Source organism: Triticum dicoccoides, chromosome 2A (genome assembly GCF_002162155.2).
Source record: "Triticum dicoccoides isolate Atlit2015 ecotype Zavitan chromosome 2A, WEW_v2.0, whole genome shotgun sequence".
NCBI classification, from domain to species: Eukaryota; Viridiplantae; Streptophyta; class Magnoliopsida; order Poales; family Poaceae; genus Triticum; species Triticum dicoccoides.
Genome location: NC_041382.1, coordinates 176,363,113 through 176,375,621, shown reverse-complemented (window position 1 = coordinate 176,375,621; position 12,509 = coordinate 176,363,113). Strand labels below are relative to the sequence as shown.

Genomic DNA, 12,509 nt, shown 5'->3' with positions numbered 1-12,509 from the left:
ATATAGGAACAAATGGCGATTATTTAACTTAAGATGAGTACAAATGTAAATACAGCATACAGGCAGAAGGCACTGACAAGAGCAATGCGGAGCTAAACTTGTTCAGTAACATTGGTTTTATTCAATATTTTGGCAAGAGTAAATGTAGATCTGATGTGTAGAAAAATGGAGGACAAGGGAAAATAAGCTGCAAAGTGTACATGAAGAACTAGCTGACAAATATAAGGACAACAGATACTTACAAGAACAATGCAGAACTAAATTTCTTCATAGGCATTGGGTTTGTTCTACATTAATTTAAGAATTAATATAGATCTGGTAATTTGGAGCGGATAAGCAAGCTATAATGCACAATGATGTCACATAATCCACCAGGTATGAATGTAAGGACAATGATAGGACAATAGGTACTCATAAGAGCAAAGCAAGGACCAGCATAGTTGTGATATCCTAGGTTTTGCGGTGCTGGTTCTATCGCTAATATACGTTGGGTGCTACGTGATTTCTCCGGTAGCACCACCTTTTCAAGGACTTTGCTTGTACTCCTTCAGGTTCTGCAATCACCCTCTTCCTTTTGGATGTCTGAAACACAAGAACAACATTTGAATGGAAAAACATGGTATGACGAAAAATGGAATAGGTCTTGATAATGGATGGACATGGAATCTTCACATATATCATGAGTAAACTAAGCAGATGGCAGTGCAACGAAGCAAAAGAAATGCAAGACACCTTATGCAAGATATGTGCAACCAATAAAACCTTGCCAAATTAGAACATGCACCTTATTGGGTGAACAGGATAGGCCATCTGCCTTTGACTCCTTGAGCTCATAATAGTCATTAGGATCATATTCTGAATACGAATCTATAGGTCGGGAGCATGTGGGTTTCATTGCATCCACAATGGACCTCAATCCCTTGATGCCAAGTTTGTTACCCATTGAACTGTTCTGCAATATTCTTCTGATGTGCGCATTCTTATATTCATTATGATTACGTACAATATCTGTAAAGCATGAAAAGACAAATAGTAGTGAGATTATCTTTGTAATGCAGAGGATATTGTAATATAATAGAGGCTCCCTATAAACCCTTGTGTGCTATCACTGGATTCTATGAGAGAGCCCATGTATGATGTAATATGGTGAGTAGATTAATATAATCTGGCACGACTACACAAAAAATAGGCTCCCTGCTGGGGGCCCTAGATGTAAGGATAGTCGGCAGATGGTAGGTTCATAATATACCGTATAGAAAGTTTATTGCCAAACATGATAACAAGAGCGCAGAGCCAGTAGGCAGATCATAGTGTAGATAATAGGGGTACACCATAACCACCATAAATAAATTGGGAAAGGAGGACTGGCTGGAAAACATAGGGTTTTGCCGCTACTAATATACATCGTATCGGTCACCTACGGGCCAACTCTATTCATCTGAAGGCGCACAACTGTTACTATCAGTTTAGTCTATCAAAGACCGCGCGGCTCCCACCATTTCTGGGGTATTATGGCAGACCAACTCGAAGTGCAAAATCATTTAGCAGATCTGGCCCAATAGAGGTGTCGATTGCAGATGTCCCTGCTCCCCTTCCTGAGAAGGAACATATTGTGCTTCCCATATAGAACACCGCGCGGGCCGCCGGCCGAACCACCGGCCCCCATCATCTGTGTTCCTCCGCCACCACCACCGCCCAGCCCCGCCCCCACCCGCATCGAGTTTTATTCATTCGGCGAGGCCCCGCCACCGCCCCGCACAACCACCGTCCCCACCCGAGCCCCTTCCTTCACATCGGCAAACTCAGGCGAGCTCTCAAAAATCGACTGACCCAATTTTGAAATTTAGTCTACTGTCATTTAACTAGTGTGGAATATAAAAGGGGAAAACCATAAGCGTTGCGAGTATAGTGTTGAGCGTGCCATGGCGGATCTGAAGGTGCAAATCAGACAATGGCAACTTCGCAACCAATGTTCGCTTTCAACTAACAAGTAAGTGATGGACAAGAAATCAGAGTGAAGCAGTGGCGATATATTTTCTTGCTGCGATAAATAAGTTGAGCAGATTCGAAAGAGTACCACCTCTAGTGCGGCGCCGTGTATGCATCTTCTGAAAATTTGATGGTGCTCCGGTAGCGATGGCTGTCGGCGGCGTGGAAGCAGATCTAGGAGGGTAGACGGTGGCAGCAGGGCGCAGTGGACGAGACGGTCGTGGGAGCGGCGCCGGCAAGGTGGACGACAGCGGGGATGAAGCGAGAGGACGGGATGCAAGGATCCTGGTCCGAAGCCATGGATGAGAGAGGTCGATCTCTTGTAATGGCCGACGGTGTCAGGGTATCAGCTCCGGCATGGTGGAGGAGGATGGCGGTGGATTGGGTGGCGGACAGGGGAGGCTGGGGTGGAGAGGGTGTTTTGGCGCCCACGGAGTACGAACGGGGAAATGGAGGGAGAGAGGAAGGGGGAACCATGTCTTCAGGGCGCGCTTGTCTCAAATGCGAGGAAATTTACAAACTTAGCCCCCATTTAAAAGTTCCTACATCACAGTAATATTAGTCGGTTGGGGATAGGACGGTAATCTCGCATACACCGAATATTTGCCGACGAGAGTTTCATTTTGGCGCCCACCGTGTATGAATCGGGGAGGGAGTCGATTTTGGCTGAGGAGACACTGTGTTTTGGCGCCCACCATGAATGAATCCGGGTGACAGGCGGTTATGTCACGTTTGAGTGAAATTACAAACCTACCCCTATCTAAACCTATAGAAATTGAGCCGATAGGCTTTGCGTGGCAGGGATAGGCAGTAATTTCCATCTCGCAGATTTTGGTTTCGGGCGGTTACTGCGACTTTCCCCGCTTCGTTCAAATTTTCGCAGAGCAAAAGTGCACGTTTACCATGCCAACTCAATTCGAATCCAGTTTGTATTCTATTTTTGTTCGAGCATGATCCATTTTCGATTGGAATAAAATTCTATATACATCATTTTTATATATGTACTTTCAAAAGCACAACACCCTTTATACATAAATATGGTTTACAAATGGCATGATCTCAAGTTCATAAGGCTGTATCCATCTTAATTTGGATTTTCAAATATTTGAAACCACTTTATGTTGAAATCCAATGTACACATTCCTCGCTAACTGTCTCCAATTAATGTGTGTTCCATGCGGGTTTTTATTTTTTTACTTCTCAAACATGTATAATGTGTTTCACACACGCAACATATAGTGTAATCCCCTTTAGACATTAATTGCATATAAACCATGCATTGTCTCTAATTAAAGAATATATGGATCACTAATATTGATAAACTATATAACATCACACGTGTCCCCAAATTCAAATGAATATGCATGTTTGATACAACAATTTGCGTTATGATATTATCGATGTCGTGGTCTCTAGTTTAAATATTTGAATCCCCTTTAATCCAGATATTCGTCTTATATAGGAGTATCTCTCTAGACCTATACACGTTCGTCGTCTCTCGGGTATCTCTTGTGCTACCAGTATGTCGACAATGATCTTTTATCTTCATAACACACTCACGGTACTCTCTCCCTCGACCTCCGTCACTCTATCTCTCTCTAAGTATATCTCGCTCCCTGCTATGTGTCTCTAACTATGATTCTCCATGTGAAATCTCTTTCTCTCACACAAACTCAAACTTCGTCGCCCGGGGTCTCATTTCTCTCTACTATTCCCCTGTGTGCCACTCGCACACACCCTCTCACACAGAGATGTCTTTTGCTCCTTAGGTATGATAAGCTACGACTCTTCCTCTTAAATATCTATTTCTCACACATAAACACAAACTCTGTCTCCCAGGGTCTCATATCTCTCCACCATTCTCTTGTATGTCGCTCACACACACTCTTTCTCCCTAGAGATATCTTGCGTTCCCTCATATGTCTCTCTAGCTATCACTCTTGTTGTGAAATATCTTTCTCTCTCGCAGACACAAAACTCCGTCTCTCGGGATCTCATTTCTCTCCGATATTTGTTTGTATATGAGTCACATGCACCCTTTCTTCATCTCTCTCACACCCACACACATAACTCAGCCTTCTGATCCACTTGACTCCTATCTCTAACGCACACTAGCTAGCATCTTTATCTTTATATTTTTCTGTTTATCCATCAACCTTCTTTATCGCCCTCACTCTTGCTTCCTATCACACACACTATGTATGTTTCTCTCTACATGCAGTCAAGTGCCCTCCTTTTATCTTTCTCTCACACACACATAACTTCACCCTCTGAACCACCCGACGGTCATCTCCAACACTCAAACTAGCCGATGTCCCTCTAGCTAGCATTTCCATCTCTGTATCTATCTGTAGTTTCTCCGTCAACATTTCTTTCTCGCACGCACTCTTGCTTTCTATCACCCACACTATATATGTCTCTCCATACATGCATTTATATGTTGATCTCTTTTGCACAATCGTTGTGCCTCACTCCCTCTGCTCGCCATAGATGCATGCTCCATCCCACGCCACTATCTCTTGAAGACAAAAACACATGCTCAATTGTCGGGCCTTCTTCCCTGCACTCTCACATGCATGCATATTGTCATACCGAAACGTCTCTCCCATGTCGTTGATCTTATGACTTATGTCTTCTTTCTTTTATCTCGATCATGCACGCGTGCACACACACACACACATCCACGTATACATGTATACCTCTTGCACATGCATGTTCAAGGTCTCTATGTCTCCACACGTAGTTAATTACCCCCAACCCTAACGCCACATCGAATCATTCTCTTCTTGTGTGCACATAACTTCCGTCTGGATGGGTAAAACACACACTCACACTTAACAATCTCCTTCTAGCTACCCCCCTCTCACTCTTCCCCTATATCCCCAAAACTAATAAGACCATCCCTTCGTTTAATTCCCGCCTACATGCACCATAGATATATAGTAGTCTTCCTCATTGTCTCTTTGAACAAACACGTTCTCTCGATGTCGACTCCTCTCACGCGCACACACCTTCTCTTCCCTCTCCACGAGCCTTTTCTCTCTCGCACCCCATTGTTGGTGGCCTCTACCATACACATCAGCTCTCTGTGATGAAGCTACGCACACTTAAATTACATCCGCCACCGAGGACCCCGCGTCACACACACACACCTCCACACACACGCATGCACCCACCCACCCACCCACACAATAAGACTCCATCTCTCTCTCACACACACGCACCCCCCACCCCCAGACACACACGCACACACTAAGACTCCATCTAACACACACATGCTCTAGGCGGAGCATTTGTTCCTACCGGCCTTCGTCCAACCTTGCTGGTATGATAAACAATCACCTTAATTTACTTGTAACATGGACAAATTCCACTTTACTTTAGTAGTTAGCAAACTTATCATTTCTACTCTTATAAAATATCGAGTTGGTGATGATGGTGTGCCTGCCATCTTGTAAAATAGACCGTCCAATCTATATCTGACGGATAGAAAGCAAACTATGATAATTTTACAAAAGATACTCGCACCTCTCTCCACAACCTCATTGCTGAGATATTAAAAAACGAAGTCTCTGGAACAATCTAGCATGGTGGCCGCTGCCACCTAGTGGCGCCGTCCATCCCCATGCCTCCACCCAGTCCGACCACCAGTCACCACCACGCTCCACTCCTCCTCACCTTATCTCTAATCTTTCATTTTTTCGATGAAATTCTCGAGATACCAGTTTTCCGATAAAATTCTCGAGATATCATCAGTTTTTACACATGGGGTTACTCCTGCATGGGTCAATCACAACAGGTGTTTTGTAAAAAAATGCATATTGATGTTCCGTTCAATGCACAAGCATCTTGCTTGTAATTATATAATGCAAATCACGACCAGGAAGTGGCATTTTTTACACAACCACGTTAACATGGCCACGTAAATGACTAGCTAAAGTGTAATACCATTATACTTATATCCCGATGCAAAAGGTTGAGTACATGTCTGAAGAGAAGAGTCGCACACACGCACTCTGTCTCTCAGAATCTCACACACACCCTAGTTACGTGACGCCCACTTAAGTAGACACGTATGTTACAATTTGTGCACCTGCGGGTACACGTGATGGTGCGCATTTATTTAAGCTGGACGACGAACCCAAACAGTAGCTGCATTCATTCCCCTCCCGCCGCCTCTTCTCTGATTGCCGTCGCCCGGTAGGCGGTAGCCATGGCCCGGCCGAAGGTAACGACATATGCCATACTCCCGCCGGAGCGACGCTTTAATCTATAAATTTTAATGGTCATGCATGCATCTTTTTGTGCTAGCACTCCTATATAAGGGTGACCTTGTTTCAAAAAAAATAAGGGTTGACCGGTCGCTTCCCGCGGACATGCGCGGGCGGTGGAAGAGGAAGGAGAAGGGAAGCGGGCTGTGGAGTAACGTTTTTTACCAAAATTTCTTATGAAACCGAGTGCAATAATTGAGTAGTTCTGCAAACTACCAGTACTACACCTGAAACGGTTCAAAACCAATACTCACTTGCCAGCGCGCGCTTCCCGCGTGAAATGGTCAGCGTTGCCCTGGAGCGTAAGTGCCGCATTAATGCTCGGCCAGAGCGGAGGCGACCTCTCACTGGCGCCAGCTTTGAAGCAGTGCGACGGCCGAGAGAGCACCGCTTCCCGGTGCACGCGACTGCTCTGCGTCGGGCTGGCCATAGTTTGGAAGAGTCTCCATCATGGGGAGCCACACTAACTGCGATGATATGGATCATTCCATCGATGAAGAACACGTGGGACTGGAACTACGATACAGACATGTACCCAGGAGTGGACATACGAACCTGAGTAATGTAGCGCAATAAGTGAAGTAGAAAGGCACAAATAGTATGAACATGCGTGGCATATAGGCATTTGTCTACTACGTACCACTAAATGTTGTACGTGAAATGCACGGTGATGTTATGGAGTACATGCCTAAGTATTCTACTACTACTATATTAATTGGAGGCACATATTAGGTTTTATATTTGTTTACGTGTATGCCCCGAGACCTTCCAACTGGACGTGTCTTTCTCTCTGGGTCGCACTTTGTATCGTTCATACCACTAGTACTACTATGTGTGGTCTCCGACCCAGAAGTGGAAGAAGTGGAGACGCTCTACCACGCTATTCATGTCCCACTCCTTTCGCTGACGTGTGGCACATCCAGCACGTGCCGTGTTTGGCACTCCTTCGTCGTAAGAGTTGAGACGCTAGCATTCATCAGAAAAAAAATCAGCAGTGATACTATACCACGCGGTTTCCTTGCTTATCGATATCGGAAAGAATAGTACTTTCATTCACCAACATGTGGGACGTCGACCATCCTGGTCCACTTGCCATGCACGCAGAACTTCAAGGGAGAGTCACCCCGGTCTTCGCGCCGCAGTAATAATGACTAATGAGCCGTCAAATCACAGGCCCAACCTTTCCCACTGTGAAGTTGGTCAGACGAAGGAACCATCATGACTTCGTTGAATTCCACTTCTTGAAGAAAACTACTGTACCAGCAGTACTGCTAGCTACAGTAGTTACTCCAACAGAGGCCTCCTTTGTTCATAGGATAGGAATTTTATAGGAATATGAAAAATCATAGGAAGTGAGATGACATGCATCTCAATTCCTATAGAGAAAGAGATGCCATTTGATGCATAGGATAGGAATTTTCCATTGAGTCTAGGCTAATGTACTGGCAATTTGGTCTAAAAACTACAATAGTAAATAGTAGTACCGGTACATGCTCATACTCAGACACGGACACACACACTAACTACTACTAGTACTACTATTTCTCACATGCTGGCCAGACGTCGTCGTTCTCCTTCCCGGCTTTGTTGGCAACACCCCACCGTGCTTGGATCTCCGCCGACCTCTCCGCAACAGCGTGTGCATCCTCTTCTTTCTTGCGGCGGCGGGCCTCTCTTTTCTTGAGTGCTTTCTGACTTCTGCGCTCCCTCTGTGCGGATTTGGCCGCCTCTTGCTCTACCACCCATTCGGCCTTGGCAGCTTCAAATTCCGCCCACGTAGGCGTGAGGTCGCGAGCGGCGATGAACTCGGCACAACGGGATGCCATCGCTTCCCTACCATTTTGTGTGCGGTCGTGGGCGGCGAGGAACTCGGCGCGGCGGGATGCCATCACTTACTTACCGGTTAGTGTGCGGCGCGGTGGCATGAACGACGCTTGGTAAGAGCTCTGGGGTGGAGTGGCCGGACAACCGTATAGTGCATTGGTTTGTCAAGAGCTCAAGGACAGAAGACGAAGGAAATTTGGATTCCCCTTCAATCCTGGTCATTTATTACCGAGTAAAATGCATTGGAGGTCATCGAACTTGTGTTGATAGCTCACTTTGATCATTATATTATACGTGATGCACACATTAGCGCACACCATCCATAGAGGCAAGTAGCATGTACGCATGTAGACACTCACGCTCACGCTGTCAAACCATGCTAATGCATGCATGTCGCCCTCTCAATCAAAGTCCTGCTCATGGCACAATGCAATAGGCCAGCCAGTCACCTGCGCGCCCCAACGGTGCCTGACATTAATGTTTAGACGTTTGATGGAGGCCTTCGCAAACGCCGAGCATGTATTCACCTGGCTCAACACCAACGGTCATACTCGGGACTCGGCGCCTTGCTCATGTATAGCGTCCATCACAGCAACAATATATAAAACAGCCTAGCTAGAGAGGGTACTATGGTATGGAGTATGCACTATCGTGAGCGACCGATCATAGTGCCATTGCACATGAGTGTGTGTCTGATCGATTCATCAATTATTCGTAAGTTATGCATGGTTGCGTGGTGTCGTGGTCGTCGAAGGCTAGCTGGCGACAAGACCGGTTGCATGGACGCCTGGTTGTCAATACGTGCCGCATACACTTCAAAGGCTTGTCATCCATGAGTTAAAATTTTACCACCATGCTAGCGTCTGACCGCCCTGGCCTACCGAAACCCCTTCCATCGCTAGCGCGCGCTTCTCGTCTGAAACAGTTACCGTCTCTCCAGAACGTCAATGCCGCATTCACCGGACTTAACTATAGGTGCAGTTGGTGTGTCACTGACATGCAGGCCAGATGCCCGTTGGGCCCGCATTTCAGTGACCCAACGCACCTGCAGTTAAGTCACTGAAGCAGCGTCCGCATTCACGCTCGACGAACCTACTCCGACGCCAGCCGTTCATCCGTCTGTCGCGGCTCATTGCCATTCGCCCGCTATCTCTACTCCTACAAAATACTCAGTTGGTGATGATGGTGTGTCTGCCATCCTTCATTTCTGACCATTAGATCTACATCTAATGGCTGCGAGGAAAGTTGTGGCATTTTTGCAACAATAGCCCACTTCTCTGCTCCAATTTGAAGAAAACCCCTTATTATCTTGAAAGCAACACATCCCTCCCTTGCCTCATCAAAACAACCTGAGAAATATATTTTGATTGAAACGTAATATATTTTTAGTGGTATATATGTATATCAAAACAAGAGTGTTTTCTTTCAAGTTTGTGAACAAGTACTATTCTACTTTGGATCCATTGCAACGCACGGGCACATTGCTAGTATTAACTTGAGCCCTAGTTCCCAGCCATAGCCAAAGATGCACACTCATTCTCCTCCGGTCCCTTCCTTCTGTCGGCACCACTCCGACCATGGCCTCGTGGCACTCCCAAGCTCTCTTGGACATACTGTCGCAGGAGCAGACGAAGGACATCGACGGCTCCGCTCCGAGCACGCTCGAAAACTCTCTTGGATGTACTGTCGCAGGAGCAGACGAAGGAGATCACTGACTCCCTCCCCAGCCACCCTCCGCCGCCACTACCACGAAGCCAGCGCGCGTGCGCGGGCGCAGCCGGCGGTGAGGAAGGGTAGTACACGGTAGGTCACCGCCGCTCTGGTCGCAGGAAGGACACCGCTCCTCCACTCAGTCGAGCCAAGCATGGTGGTTTAAACATCAGCGGCCGAGTAACCGCTTGACGGCGGCGTGGAGGCAGAAATCTTCAGAACCTTGTGCTCCGGAGGAGGAGGTTATCGAGGCGGATGAGGAGGAGGCGAAGGCAATGGCCGACTTTCTCGGGTTCATGGCCGGACATGGTGGTCAGGCGCCGGCGATCGTTTAGATTAGGTTTACAGTAGGTTTTAGTACGGTTTGTGCGAAATATGTAATGAATTTCGTCCAGTTTGTAGGAAAAGTTTTTGAAATGTAATGAATTTCATCCGGTTAATTTGAAATTTGCTTTGTTTGCACGAATTTCGTCCGGTTAGTTCATATAGTTGTCGAAAGGTATGCGAGCAGCATTGGATGGCATCCATCATGTCCTCGGATAGATGCCGGTGTAAATTTGCGGGCCAGCTCTGGAGATTAACAATGCTCCATTATTTGGCAGGGAACAATTATCCCTTGATCAAAATCAGATCCGCCGTGTTTCGCACTCCTCCCACGTAAGAGTGTAAACTCTTGCTTACATAAAAATGGAGCAAGTGGACGGCACTGTAGCACATCATATCACTCAAACTAGCCCGCCTAACACACGGGAAAGCACCACCCTCGTCATTTTGATCTGGATTTCTATTGATCGATTGCATGAAAATGTTTCGCTTTGGAAGTTCAAAAGAAAAGGCGGCACACTTATGACTCGTACGCGTCGCACCCCCGACAGTCTAGCTCGCATGCCGCTCACCAGAAGGGACACGCGTTGTCTTGCAATTTCACTGACATGTGGGACTGCAATTGAATAAACGGTCGATAGCTGAAATCTAATTGCTAGATGGGCGTCGGCTGAGAAGAGAGAGACAGGGGAGGGAGAAGAGATCGCCCGCCCGTCGCGCACAGACTCCAAGAAATATATGGTGATAATGTGAGGTGGGCCATGCGGGAGTCCGGACCGCTTCCAAGCCCTCCCCCCTCAGACGCCAGTTGCCCGCATTTATAGAAAGTAGTCTAGTAAAATACTGGCCTGTAAGCCCGCTTATGTGGAGGAGAGACGCATTGACAAAGTCAAGGAGTGGGCTCTGCAAGAGCCCGTCTCTACACGTGCTCCTAGGTATAAAAAAACTAATTCTAAAAAAAGAGGCATAAAAAATTGTGTCTGAAAAAAGAAAGGTAAAAAACATTTGAGAGGAAATAGATAGAGAGAAAGTGCGAAAAAGTTGTAACCTTTATAGCCAACCTTATAGTCAACACTATGGTAGTATTACATGAGGAAGGAGGGAGTGGTGCACATGCCAAGTTCACTGGGTTGCCGTGTTTCACACTCCTCCATCGTAATAGTGGAGACAATAGCTTTCATAAAAAATAAACATTGAATACTCGTTGCTCGTCCTCTATATCAGAAAGGAATACTTTCCATTCGCCGACATGTGGGACGTCGACCATCCTGGTCCACCTGCCATGCCCAAAATTATTCTGGTCCACCCCGGTCGTAGCACAGGCCCAACCTTTCCCGTTGTTGGTCGGACGAAGGAACCATCATGACTTCGTTGAATTCCGCTTCTTCAAGAAAACTTACTGTACCCGCAATACTGCTACCACACGCGAAGACTGGACGACATTGTACCACGTCATATCACTAAAACCCACTAGGCCAAACTAGCTTGCCTAGGATTTGTACTCCCTCCGTTTCAAAGTTAGTAGTACAAAGTTGAGTCATCTATTTTGGAACGGAGGGAGTACGTCTCTGTACTGCTATGATTTTGTGTTGTACGTCTCTGTACTTTTGCTACGATTTTCGTACCGTATGAACCAAATGAGGCCGAAATGTATCCGTGTCGACTATTCTATGATCGATCGCTAAGCCTTCAATTTTAGGAGCTTGGGCTATTGGCCGATCGACGACGGATAAGTATAAGCGTACCACGAGCTCATCAGCCCCAACGTTTCTCTTCGGTGAGTGTTTTGCAAGTGCTATAGCTGGCACAGTAGCTAGCCTACTAACACCAAGAATCATCAAACAAGCCCTGCTGATATGATAAACAGCTCGAACTTACATCGAAGCATGCTATATATTACATCAAAAGCTGGTGAGGATACATTTGTTTCCATAACTCGGAGAGGGATCGCATGATTCACTATCAAACAAAAGTAGCAAGTACCGCCCACACAAGACAGTGCACTAGCCCTAAGATGGTTTGGTAACACACATCATTCTAGTAATTAAACATAGGGCAATGAAAACTACCCTGAAGGATTAGCGCGACCAACTATTTCTTGTCATCGATCTCTCGGGCAATGACCACAGCACGGACAACAGCATGGGAATCGATCTTTGGGGTGATGTCCATAGGATTGACCGCGGCATCGGAATCGATCTCTGGGGTGCTGTCGACGGGATGGATAGCGGCATTGTAATCGATCTTCGGGGCGATGTCAACAGGACGGACCGCGACATCGAAAACGATCTCTGGGGTGTTGTCCACAGGACGGGCCGCGACATCGGAATCATCAAGGACATCCACCGGCACCTGCACAACCCTAACATATTAGAAAGCACATTGCAAATG

At 46.6% G+C, this 12,509-nt stretch overlaps 1 protein-coding gene across 1 annotated transcript in view; it reads right to left on the bottom strand.

The window, feature by feature from the left end:
* LOC119357768 (vegetative cell wall protein gp1-like) overlaps window positions 1-12,509 on the bottom strand; it is a 61,192-nt gene that overhangs the window by 15,979 nt on the left and 32,704 nt on the right. The window lies entirely within an intron of this gene.